This window comes from Trichomycterus rosablanca, chromosome 4, assembly GCF_030014385.1.
Source record: "Trichomycterus rosablanca isolate fTriRos1 chromosome 4, fTriRos1.hap1, whole genome shotgun sequence".
Lineage (NCBI taxonomy): Eukaryota > Metazoa > Chordata > Actinopteri > Siluriformes > Trichomycteridae > Trichomycterus > Trichomycterus rosablanca.
Window position 1 is genome coordinate 18756016 of NC_085991.1, and position 12092 is coordinate 18768107.

Below are 12092 nucleotides of genomic sequence, written 5' to 3' on the forward strand. Positions count from 1 at the left end.
GGCGGAAGTGAATAAGGCCTTGAGCCGGAGGAAGGCTTCCTCGGCCTCCAGGGTCCAGGTAAAAGGAACCTTGGTAGAGGTAAGGCGAGTGAGGGGTGCTGCGACTTGGCTGTAGTTTCGAATGAAGCGCCGATAGAAATTTGCAAAACCTAGAAATCGTTGGAGCTCCTTCCGCGAGGTAGGGGTAGGCCACTCCGTCACCGCACGGACCTTGTGGGGATCGGCCCTGACCCGGCCGCTCTCGAGAATGACCCCGAGGAACTCCACTGAGTCAACATGGAACTCGCACTTCTCAGCTTTAACGAACAACCTGTTCTCTAAGAGCCGTGAGAGGACTTGGCGGACATGTGCTCTGTGTTCCTCCTGGGATCTGGAAAAGATCAAGATATCATCTAGGTAAACGAACACAAACCGATTGAGGAAGTCCCTGAGTACGTCGTTCACCAGCGCTTGGAAAACTCCGGGGGCGTTACAAAGCCCAAACGGCATCACCAGGTACTCAAAGTGGCCCAGTGGGGTGTTGAACGCTGTCTTCCACTCGTCACACTCGCGGATCCGCACCAGATGATATGCGTTGCGCAGGTCCAACTTGGTGAATACCGTGGCTCCCTGCAGAGGTTCAAAAGCTGAAGAGATTAACGGCAGGGGGTAACGGTTCTTGACAGTGATTTGGTTGAGACCCCTATAATCAATGCACGGCCGCAGGGTCTTGTCCTTTTTCTCCACGAAAAAGAACCCCGCCCCCAAGGGAGAGGACGATGGGCGGATGATCCCGGCGGCGAGGGACTCGGAAATATAGCTCTCCATAGCGTTCCTCTGGGCACGAGAGAGGTTATAAAGCCGACTGGTAGGCAGTGGGGCGTCCGGCAGCAGATCGATGGCGCAGTCATAAGGTCGATGAGGGGGTAGGGACTGGGCCCGGTCCTTGCAAAAAACATCACGGTGGAAATTATACTCCCAGGGCACGTTGGACAGGTCAACGGATACTGCAGAAGGGGTGGTGCTAGCCCTGTCCCCAGCCTGTGGAATGGCAGAGACCAGACAATTGGCATGGCAGAAGTCACTCCACGCCACCACTCGCCCAAGAGCCCAGTCGATGTGGGGGTTGTGGCGCGCCAACCAGGGGTAGCCCAGGACTAGGGGGGTCTGTGGGGCCTTGATCACGGCGAAGGTGAGGGTCTCCCGGTGGTTTCCTGAGAGGATCAGGGTCAGAGGTGTAGTACGGTGGGTAACCCGGGCAATGATCCGTCCATCCAGGGCGCGCGCAGTGATAGGAGGATCAAGGGTTTTCAGGGTGCACCCCACCTGGGCGACCAGCCCCTCGTCCAACAGATTGTCCTCGGCACCCGAGTCTACTAAGGCCTGGAGAGGGACCGACCAACCACGCCAACAGAGGGTGGCCTGTATGCGGAGGTAGAGTTGCCTGGGAAGTTGGAGTTGCCTGGGAAGTGGGGATTGCTGAGAGTCGCCCTCCAGTACCCCCACAGCTACTGACGGGCCCCCTCTTTTGGCCGGGCAGGGCACGCCCGCAGAATATGGCCCACCTGACCGCAATAAAGACATTGCCCGGCCCTGAAGCGATTAGCCCGCTCCTCAGGGGTTAACCGGGCATGCCCCAGCTGCATGGGTTCGGGCTGTGGTATAAGGGGCTAAGGGGTTGAAACAGAGCCACCAGGGGGCTCCGAGGGACCCGTCAAGACCATGGGGGAAGGAGGCGCAGGACCCGGTCTAGCTGCCCTTTCACGGCGCCGGCTACGGAGGCGGTTGTCCAGGCGGATGGCTAGGGCAACCAGGGAGTGAAGGTCGGGACTATCCTCCCTTACCGCCAACTCATTTCTCAGGGAGTCGATGAGGCCTCGCTGAAAAGCCTCCCGAAGGGCCTCCTCGTTCCACCCGGAGTCGGCGGCCAAAGTCCAAAATTCAATGGAATACTCAGCAACGGACCGGGACCCCTGACGCAGGGAAAACAGTCGAGCAGAGGCGCTCCCCGAATGATCCGGGTGGTCGAACACTGTTCTAAACCGGGCAAGGAAGTCAGAAAACAAGCCCTCTCGAGGGTCCGCCTGTGACTGCACCGCCTCTGCCCAGGTAAGGGCTCTGCCCCTCAGGTGACCAATGACAAAGGCCACCTCACTGGCCTCAGTGGCGAACGTAGTGGGGCGCTGACGGAAAATGGACTGACACTGAAACAGAAAACCTCGGCACCTCTCCAGGTCTCCAAAGAAGGGCTCGGGATTAGGAAAGGGCGTTTCCACGGGGGCCCCTGGAACCACGAGATCCGTCGGAGGCACGGGCGGTACTACAAGAACCTGAGGGACAGCAGAAGGAACAGGGTTAGGAGGTCCCAAACGAGCTAACTGTTGGGTCAGGTCCGCGAGCTGCTGGCTGAGTGTCTCCAGCATCTGATTGTGGCGGCTCAGGACCATCCCCACGGTAAGGTCCTCACCCGTTTGTGCATCTGTGGGTTCCATGTGCCCAGATTGTACTGTTATGGGTCGCAAAATCACCCAAGACTAAGGGGAACCCAAAGGCAGATGCACAAAGAGGCCAAAAACCAGAAGTAGTCAAAAAACCCTTTATTTAACCAGTAACGGAACAAAGAAAGAAAAATAAATAACCAAAACAGACGACTGAGAACACAGGGGAGGCAGCAGGAGCGGTACTGATGGTGCAGGGGATCTGCGAGGTGGACAGGAGAACAGGAAGCCAAGAGCGGTGAACCAGGGCACCAGGAGCGAGTAAGCCAATCTCAGGAGACGACTGGAATGCTGGGAGAGCAGGAGTGGTGGAACCAGGATACGAAGAGCGAAGGAATCAAGTCCGGGAGGCGGCAGGAACGCTGGGAAACCAGGAGCGGTGGAACCAGGATACGAAGAGCGAAGGAATCAAGTCTGGGAGGCGGCAGGAACGCTGGGAAACCAGGAGTGGTGGAACCAGGATGCCAGGAACAAAGGAACCAAATCTAGAAGATGACAGGAACGAAGCATGTTAATAGTGAAGAGGATAAACAGCATTAATTACTCACAGATAAATGCTAAGACAGGAGTCGGCCGTCTGTGTACCGTACCGTGTTGGTAAGCAGACAATCTGGCGAAGAGCAGAGGAAAAGCCGGCGTTTAAATGCAGTGGTTGATGAGATGGAAAACGAGGCACAGGTGAGTAGAGTCCGCCCTCCAACGATCCATTGGCTGGCTTCCGCAGCGAACTCCGGGAACAGTACCGCTCCAAGCCGCTAGTGGGAGAAGGGAGCCAGACAGGGAAAAGACAAACGCAAACACTAGCAAGAACAAAAACTGACCGGACTAACGGGGAAATAAACGAGAGTGGAGAAAACAAAACGCCAAACAGAATAAAAACAAACCACCGGGGAAAATGAAAGTAAAAAGGTAAGAGCTGAGCGAATCCTAACAAAAGAGGCCCCATTGTAGTATTGACTTAGATTTCTTTTCAGTGGTGGTGATAGAACTCCACATTTTATTTACTATCCAAAAACGTACAAGTAAAAGCTACACATCTGGGTTTTTTTTTTTTTTTTCAAACAATGTCTTGTACCATATCTTTAAAAAAAATCGTATCACCAGGTTTTTACCAATACACAACCCTACTGTAATAGCTTTCTGTTGAGTAGTTTTTAGGGGTCAAGTGCTTTAGATGTAGTTATCACTGCGCTGTGGATAATTCTGCCACACTTTGTCTTTTACATAGTATTTCAAATCAGACCACTCTATGACCACTCCACTATTTATGTCTGAATTACTGTTTAACTATGTAGAAAAGTTCATACTTTGGAGGAATTCCTCTTTATAATGTATGTTCATACTATATATAGCATATAACCCAAGTTCTCAGTACTGGTACTTAGGGTTCCCATTTGAGCAAACATACCTGTAGATTTTTTTCGTTTTACCTTTCCACATGAGGAATTTGAGTTCTGTTCTGCTGCATAAAGTGGATATCTTGCACTCAGTAACACTCATCGAAGTGTTGTGCTGGTTTTTTTGTTTATTATTATTTAACTTATTTATTTTAAACTCAATATAGTATGGTAGTAGTTGGAAGCCTTACTTTCAGTTGATTTAAAAATTTTCAGCAGCTTGTTCAAGCTGACCTTCTCACAGCAGAGGAATTTAAGCTCTGTACTATTATGCTGGCTGTGTGGCTCTGTTAGGAATCACCATTGTTACAAACTGTGTCCGATAAATCGAGTTTTGGGTGACAAATGATCAACTAGCCAAGTTCTCAAGTCTAACAAAATTTATTTAGAAAAGGTTTGGTTCTCCTCAGGCCTCACCAGCTGGTATCTGTACTTCTGCTTTCAGAGAATAATCAATGCAAGTCAGAGAGATACAGACCCCGAGCTCAGGGTTCAACGTGCTTTCATAATTTCGCCCACACCTCCTAAGTTCTTTGTTCTCATGGTCTGTTCAAACCAGTCCTAATTAATTCTTTCAGATGTTGCTTTCTCAGTGTCATTGACCTTGTCCGAGGCACCGAATCCGGCCTTATCGGTATAAGGTTTTTAGGGAGTTCTTCTATGGAACTGTGTGCTACCAATTATCTGTTCACTCCCTACCTGTAGCTATTCACACCGACCTTGCACCAACTTAATTGGAACTCACTGTTTTACTTTGCTACATCCTTCACTTTGCTATCAGGTGGGGTGTCCAATTTTTATTTTTCAAACAATCCCCCTTAGAATGCAAAACATTGCATTCTTCTCCCAAAGCAGAAGTCAGATCTCAAACTTACATAATTAAAAGCATGCGTGGACCCTCAGATACCCGATAGAGCAGAGTTTAACGTCCTTTAGAGACGGGAAACACCTATATGTGATAATCATATGTAATTAAACTAAAATACTCTAAATCCCTATTATGTCATTATGATGTCATCAAATTGATTATACATAACCACACAAAATAAAATGAAATACAATGGTGTTCCATGTTTTTGATGATGATATCTTTTTATTAACAGGGAGTCTGGTTCAGTATGAGAAACGACAGCCTCATTCAGCAATGACCTCCCCCTTAGATCACTCCTTACTGTGTGCCTTCCCCAAGGGCACAGTCTCCCTGACGGCAAGGTGAGACAAAGCAGGCGTTCTGGCAATCTTCCCAGAAACTGCTTTAAGCTATCACATTCCCCAGACCAACCTTCCTCCCTGAACCATCATCAAACATACAGAACCTACTGTATACGGAGATATATTTCTAACCTGTGCTAAAAGCAAGTGTACCTATGTGTGTTGTATTTACCCATTACTTTATTCATTTGCTATCAAGTGTTCCTCTAAATATTTGTGTATTGTTGTAATGCAAGCTAAATAGAAAAGACAAAGTAAATTCAAAAGACAATCTTCTATTCTTGCTTCGTATCCTCTGGATGTCATCCAACTTCAAGGTGTTCCTGTGAATAAATCACACACTTCCCAAAGCAAAGAAATCAACATACTCATCCTTATTTTGATCACCCAGGTCCTCATGAGCATCAGGGTTAAGCCCTGTCGACATGAGCAGTACTGTCTCATCTGTTGTAACAGGAGAGGCCCCCTTTTGGATCACAGTGCTGATAAATTTTACTATCAGAGCTCTGATGCAAGGCACGCAACAACATCCACACACCACCACCATGGCTAAACTTACACACACAGCCATGGCCAATTGCATGATCAGACCTTTCCAAGACCCAAAAATTTTTTCTAGCCATTTAGCAAAGGGATTGTCTACACCTGAATTTTCTTTCCATTCTTTGGACAAGGCTTTCAAACCTTCAAGGGCTCTAGAGACAGTACCATCTGGGGCTGTATTGTTGGGGATGAAAGTACAACAGGTTGCTCCAACCATGTGACAGACACCTCCTTTATCTGCCAATAACATATCTAGGGCCATTCTATTCTGGATAGTCATTAGTGAGGTTTTATCCAATTGGTCCCTAAGTCCCTCTACTGCCTGAACAGTAAAGTTCACAAATCGTTGCTGGTTGTAATAGAGATAGTTAATCCAATCCACATTTTTATTAATAGTTGACCACCAGAACAAGATATTTTCAAAACCAGCTGCGACTTGATCTCTGGCTTTGAACTCATCAGGAACTCCTCTGGGAACGCCGATCCCATCTATCCATACAGTTTTAGCAAATGATCCTCCAGGTTTTACTTCTCTGGTCTGTCTGTGACTTCTCATAACACCAGCTGGGTCCTCCACTCCGTCATGTCTGAAGATCCTGAAAGGCATTATTAAAGAAGCAAGAGCACATTCTCCTGTCCACACACCGGACAGTCTCCTTCTTACTTTCAAATCACCACATAGCCACAGCAAATCAGCTCTGTTTGTCCTTTGATCGTAAAAGGTAATATTTTTGAGAATGATGTTTTCAGTATTGCTGCACCACCCTTTGGGGAACTGCCCTCTGTTGATTTGCCCAGATACAGTGGAGTGGAAACATGTATAATTACCCTTGTATGCCACAATGTTCGCAGGTAATGGTTGGTTAGAAATGGGAAACCCTTTTTCCAATTCTTGGCAGACTGTGGTGTTTTCTATAGCCATAAATGCAGTAAATAACGTTACCAAACATGTTAAGTTTTCTCCTGACATGGGATGTGTAGCTAATTTGGGATTAGCTGCAGCACAGACAAAACAATTGTTAACCCCCAAACCCTCTGATGTGTATCTTACCCATTCCAGCCACATGTTTTTGTCGGTAAATCCTGTTTCAACGGCCAGCTGGTCTCTCCATGTCATGTTCTGGGTCTGAAGTATCATCACTGCCTATCCTCTATCAGAAACAATCGGGGCTGGTTTCCCTAAATTGTCAGTTTTGCTTGCAGTCCTAGGTTTCAGACATAGTCTCCCTAATGGATCACTACCTGATATGTCCGCACCCACCGTGATACAACATAGATCTGTGTTTTTCCACCCATAATCAGCTAATACTGGAACAGACAACAAGGCTTGATCCCCCCTTAGTGTCATGTTAAAGTATGGAAACACTCTACTCTTACCCTTTCTCCACATGCAGACGGCTTTCGACAGTAGATAACTAGGCTGATATTGATATTTATAGCGCGGGTTAGTGTGAGTGAATACAGAGTTCCAAGAGTCACAATATATTTCTGACGTGCCCCACCTGAGCGCATACCTAGGAGTCCAACTATCACATCCATACACATCATGTCCTCTCCAGTTCAGATTTTTCCTGTTTTTTCCCATAACTGTACGTATGTCAAACAGGATCGTGGTTGACTCATTGTAACTTATCTCTACTGTTACACCAGGCTGAAAAGGTGCTGCAACTTCCCTTTTTTGTCTTTTTAGCCCTGTTTGTGTGTCATTTGCATTAGTAAAATTCTGAATTCTGTCTTTCCCTTCCTTGTCCTCTCCTCTAATAACCTCTAACCACCCATCATCAAACTGTTTCTTTCTTATTTCTTCCCCCTTTTTACAGAGAATCAATATGAAACCCACAAATGTTATGGATAGCACCATCATTACAGTCGTGGTAATACACCCAAGTTCTACAGCCCAACCTTCTCATGGCTTGACCAACCGGATCTGTAGGTGGGTTAAACGGCATCTTACTGAAAGTACCTGAACTAACTTTAATGGAAAACTGTAACTTGGGTCCTTGTTTGGCTCAAATAAGATTTGAGAATTGGTTTCACTCCACTCCAACTGATCCGGTCCACACCCTAATTTTGGAATCCCCAGAGTGGGCACATTAAGTGCCAGCAGCAGCTCCGCCAAATTTGCTACTGCTGAGATAAAATCTCTAAGCTTAGGCTTGTCAGTAGACCACCTCTTGGTTACCAGATTAAACACAGTCACCCCCTTTCCTGTGTGTACTGCACACTTACCAACCTGAACCGGATTCAGACCTTCCACTCCTAGTTGGCTTCTTATCTGCTTTGCCACTCCAGTTCCAAGAGTCAGGTCTGCACCTACACAATGAGCAATATACTCACCTCTTTCTGTAACCACGTCTCCCCCTATTTCTTGCCACCAATCAGAGGTTTGCTCTGGAAGGGGAGGCACTTCCCACCACACCGGCAAGTTCTTCAGCTGTGTTTGGACCTCTTCAGTAGTTCTGGATGGCGGTTCTGCTGGAACACAGTGGGTGATGTGGTGCCAGTGTTTGTGATTCTTACCTTGTACCTTTACTGCGTGTGACGTCACTTCCTCCACTCTCCATGTTCTTACCCACTCTCCGACTACTGGTGCCGGAGTCCTGGTGTCCTTTCCTCCTTGTTCTTTAGTCACCTGTTGGTTAATCCTAGAAATAAGCTTCGTTAAAGCTTTCATATACCCATCCAGTTCTTCCTCCATTAAATCTAACGTTTTGCCAATTGTCCTGTCCCTAAATGGACCAGGCATGGGTCTCCCAGTCAAAATTTGGTGAGGAGACAAATGGGTGTCCCCTTTTGGTGAGGATCTCATTGACATAAGTACCAATGGAAGTGCTTCCACCCAGGACAGTTTTGAGTTATGGCATGCTTTTGCCAATTTGACCTTTAGGTTGGCCCTTTCCACTAACCCTTGAGATTGCGGGTGGTAAACAGAGCCAAATTTGTGCGTGATTCCCAGGGCCAATTCAACTTCAGCCAATGTTTTGTTATTAAAATGTGTCCCATTGTCAGACCTGATTACTTTGGGCACACCAAACCTGGGAATCAGTTCATTTTTTAGCCATTTAACCACTGTTTTGGCATCTTCCTTTTTGGCAGGAATGGCCTCCACCCACCTGGAAAATCGATCCACCATCACCAACATGTACCTGTACCCATTCACGCGTTGGTCAGGACACATATCAGTGTAATCAATACAAATCTCTTTGAACGGCCCTTCAGGTGTTGGGAATTTCCCTATGTCAATCTTGTAACCTGGCTTTGGATTGAAAGACTGGCACACACTGCACTCACTCACATGTTGTTTGATCATGTCCCTAAGGTAAGGGTGCCACCATTTAGACCCAATTAAGTCAGTCATTACTGGTATGCCTGTGTGTGTGGGTCCATATGCTTCTCTCATTAGCAGTCCTAGAAGTGCTGAAGTGGCTACTGGTTTCCCTTCTGGATTTCTCCAAATCCCTTCACTCTCTTTTGCTCCTCTCTCTATCCATACTGATTTTTCATAGGGACTAGCTTTCCCTTGAATCTCTTTCAAGCTTTCCTCTGTTAGTTCTGGCTCTTGTTCTGTCCCTAGCACAACACATTGAGTTAGTTTGTACCCTCCTACTGTCTTGGCTGCCTGATCTGCTGCATCATTTCCCTGTGCTATCAGATCACCTTCCTTAGAGTGGCCTTTGCACTTCATGATGGCCACTTGTGCTGGGAGCTTCAAGCTTTCCATCAAGTTTTGAATTTGTGTGCTGTGTTTGATAGGGGTGCCTTGCGCTGTCACCAAACCTCTCCTCAGCCATTGTGGTCCATCAACATGGACAGCTGAGTGGGCATAGGCAGAGTCAGTGTAAATGTTAACTGTTTGTCCTACAGCAAAGTCCAAAGCCTTGGTCAATGCTGTTATTTCTGCTAATTGAGCTGAAGCTGGTTGTGGGACTATTCCTGAGTCCACCACAACGAACTTATCTGGTGTGTGCATGACTACTGCAAAAGAAGCAATCAGTCTTTTCTCTGCTTTATAACAACACCCATCACAGAAAAGTGTTAAGTCAGGCTGTTCTAGAGGCTCGTCTCTGAGGTCTTCCCTACTTTTCAGAAGTTTCTGAGTAATTGCCTCACAGCAATGAGGTTCTGAGTGTTGGTCCTGTGTCAGTCCTTCAGTCATGTTCACAATTCCTCCTGAATTTTAAGTGATGTGTGGCTGAGTCAAAATGCTGTCAATCCTGTCTTTTCCCGTTCTAGACAGGGTGAAGGTCGCTGACGTCAAAAAAGCGACTACTCCATGTGTCGTGTTGACCGTCAGGGGGTGACACATCACCAAGTGAGCAGTTTTTGTAATGGCAGTTGCCAATGCTGCCAAGTACCTTGTACATCCTGGTTGTCCACAGACTACTGGGTCCAATTTTGAGCTGTGATACAAAAGTACTGCTCTCTCACTCCCCCTTTTCTGAAATAGAACTGCATTCACAATGCACTCTCTTTCAGAAACATCCAAGTGAAATGGTTTTGAGTAGTCTGGCGTCTGAAGCTCACTGGCCAGTGACGATTGTTGTTTTAAGGCAATGAATGCAGCATGTAGGTCAGGAGTCCAGGTGATTTTCGCAGACAAATTTTTCTGGCCTAATCTGGTAACTTCAGCTCTCAATGGGTCAACAATACCAGAATAGTTAGGAATATAATTCCTTGAGTAGCCCGTTAGACCAAGAAAGGACAGAAGGTGACTGACTGTGGTCGGCTGGGGGTGATGTAAAATGGTGTTTCTAGTGTCTGCGGTCATGGAATGTCCTTTGACTGAAACCACTCGTCCCAAGAAGGTAACAACAGGTCTGCAAACCTGAAGTTTGGTCTTGTTCACCTTATAACCTAAATTGGCTAAATGAGTCAAGGTGGAAACTGTGTCACGCAAGCAGACAGTGTCTGAAGTGCAAGCAATCAAAAGGTCATCCACGTACTGGATCAAGACTGTGTGCTTGTGTAAGATCTTTGAGTCAATCAGAACAGAAAGGTCAGTAAGCAAACACTGATTAAAGATACCAGGACTGTCTTTGTAACCCTGGGGAAGTCTGGTGTAAGTGTACTTTTGATGCAAGTAAGTGAAAGCAAAAATTGGCTTGACGTCATCAGGAATAGGAATGCTGAAAAAAGCATTAGCCAGGTCAATAACTGTGAAGACACAATGGGCAGGTGTCAGGTTTTGTAAGGATCTGTAAGGATCAGGAACAGGAATGTTTTCAGTGACTGTGACGTGATTTATCAGTCTGAGGTCATGCACCATTTTGTACTCCTGTCATCCTGGTTTCTTAACAGGCAAAATGGGCGTGTTCCAATCGGAGGTTGTGGGCTCAAGGACCCCTACATTCAATAAGTCCTGAATGGTGCTGTGAATGCCAGCTTGTGCTTCAGGCTTCAGAGGATATTGTGGTTTGTCAACCACCTGCACGTTAGACTTTAGTTTAATTGGGGCCAGATGATGTGACACACATCCAACGTCCACCTTACTGACTGTCCATAGCTGAGCTGGAACCTCAGCTAAATGTGATTCTGTGTCACAGTGGTCTGACAGTTCTCTGCCATGAAATCTAGTTAGCTGTTGGTGTTCAAAAGTAGCCAGATCAGAGCAGTCACAAAGAATTTTCCAAAAGCGGCCACAGAGCGAGACTAACAAACCAGGGACTTCAGTGTCCTGGTAGTCCTGTGACATGGCTAGACGCATCATAGGCCCCAGTGCTCTGGCCTCCTTTCCAGCAGCCAGTAGCAGTGAGACATGTGGTGCGCAGGAGTCAGGATCAAAATGCCAAAGCAAAGACTGGTCTGAGGACAGCTGCACATGGGCAGCGACACCTTCAGGTCCCAAGATCAGATAGTCAGTGTGCACAGAGGTTTGTTTGCCCTCAGCAAGACTGTACCAGTCATGTTCATACTGGTCATCAGGTTTTCTTGTGTAATACATAGTGCAGTGTGGAGGATCTTTTGGAGGTACCATAGGTGTATTGGCAATGAGCCAAGGTTTCCATAGCACAAAGAAGTACAGAATGTTGCTGTGATCAGATGTTGCAACTGGTGCATCCAATTTTGCCCAGTAGATGTCGCACATGTTGGGTATTGTGTCTGGAACAGAAGAAGTCACCAAAATTCTACAAAATGTGTCTGAGTCATCACTTGAATAGACAGTCAGTTTGCCATCCTTATCACAGAAAATGGTACATGAAACAAGGCAAAGCAAATCCCTCCCTAACAAATTAACAGGACAATTTGGGGAATATAAAAAAGAATGATACACAGTCTCAGTTCCTATCCTTACCTGCAAAGGGGTCGTAAATGGTTGCACCATGGGCACACCCGAGAATCCAGTAGTGCTGGCAGTCCTGCCAGACAACTGACTTCCCCAGCTTGGATTGGTTAACACAGAAGTTGTGGCTCCCGTGTCAACCAGGAAGTCAACTCGCTCTCCTGCAACTAATAAAGTCAACAT

The 12092-nt window shown here is 46.9% G+C and overlaps 1 pseudogene; it reads right to left on the reverse strand.

Moving 5' to 3' along the window:
• Nucleotides 1-1649: 1649 nt before the first annotated feature.
• On the reverse strand, nt 1650-11570 carry LOC134311862 (uncharacterized; annotated as a pseudogene).
• Nucleotides 11571-12092: the final 522 nt, after the last annotated feature.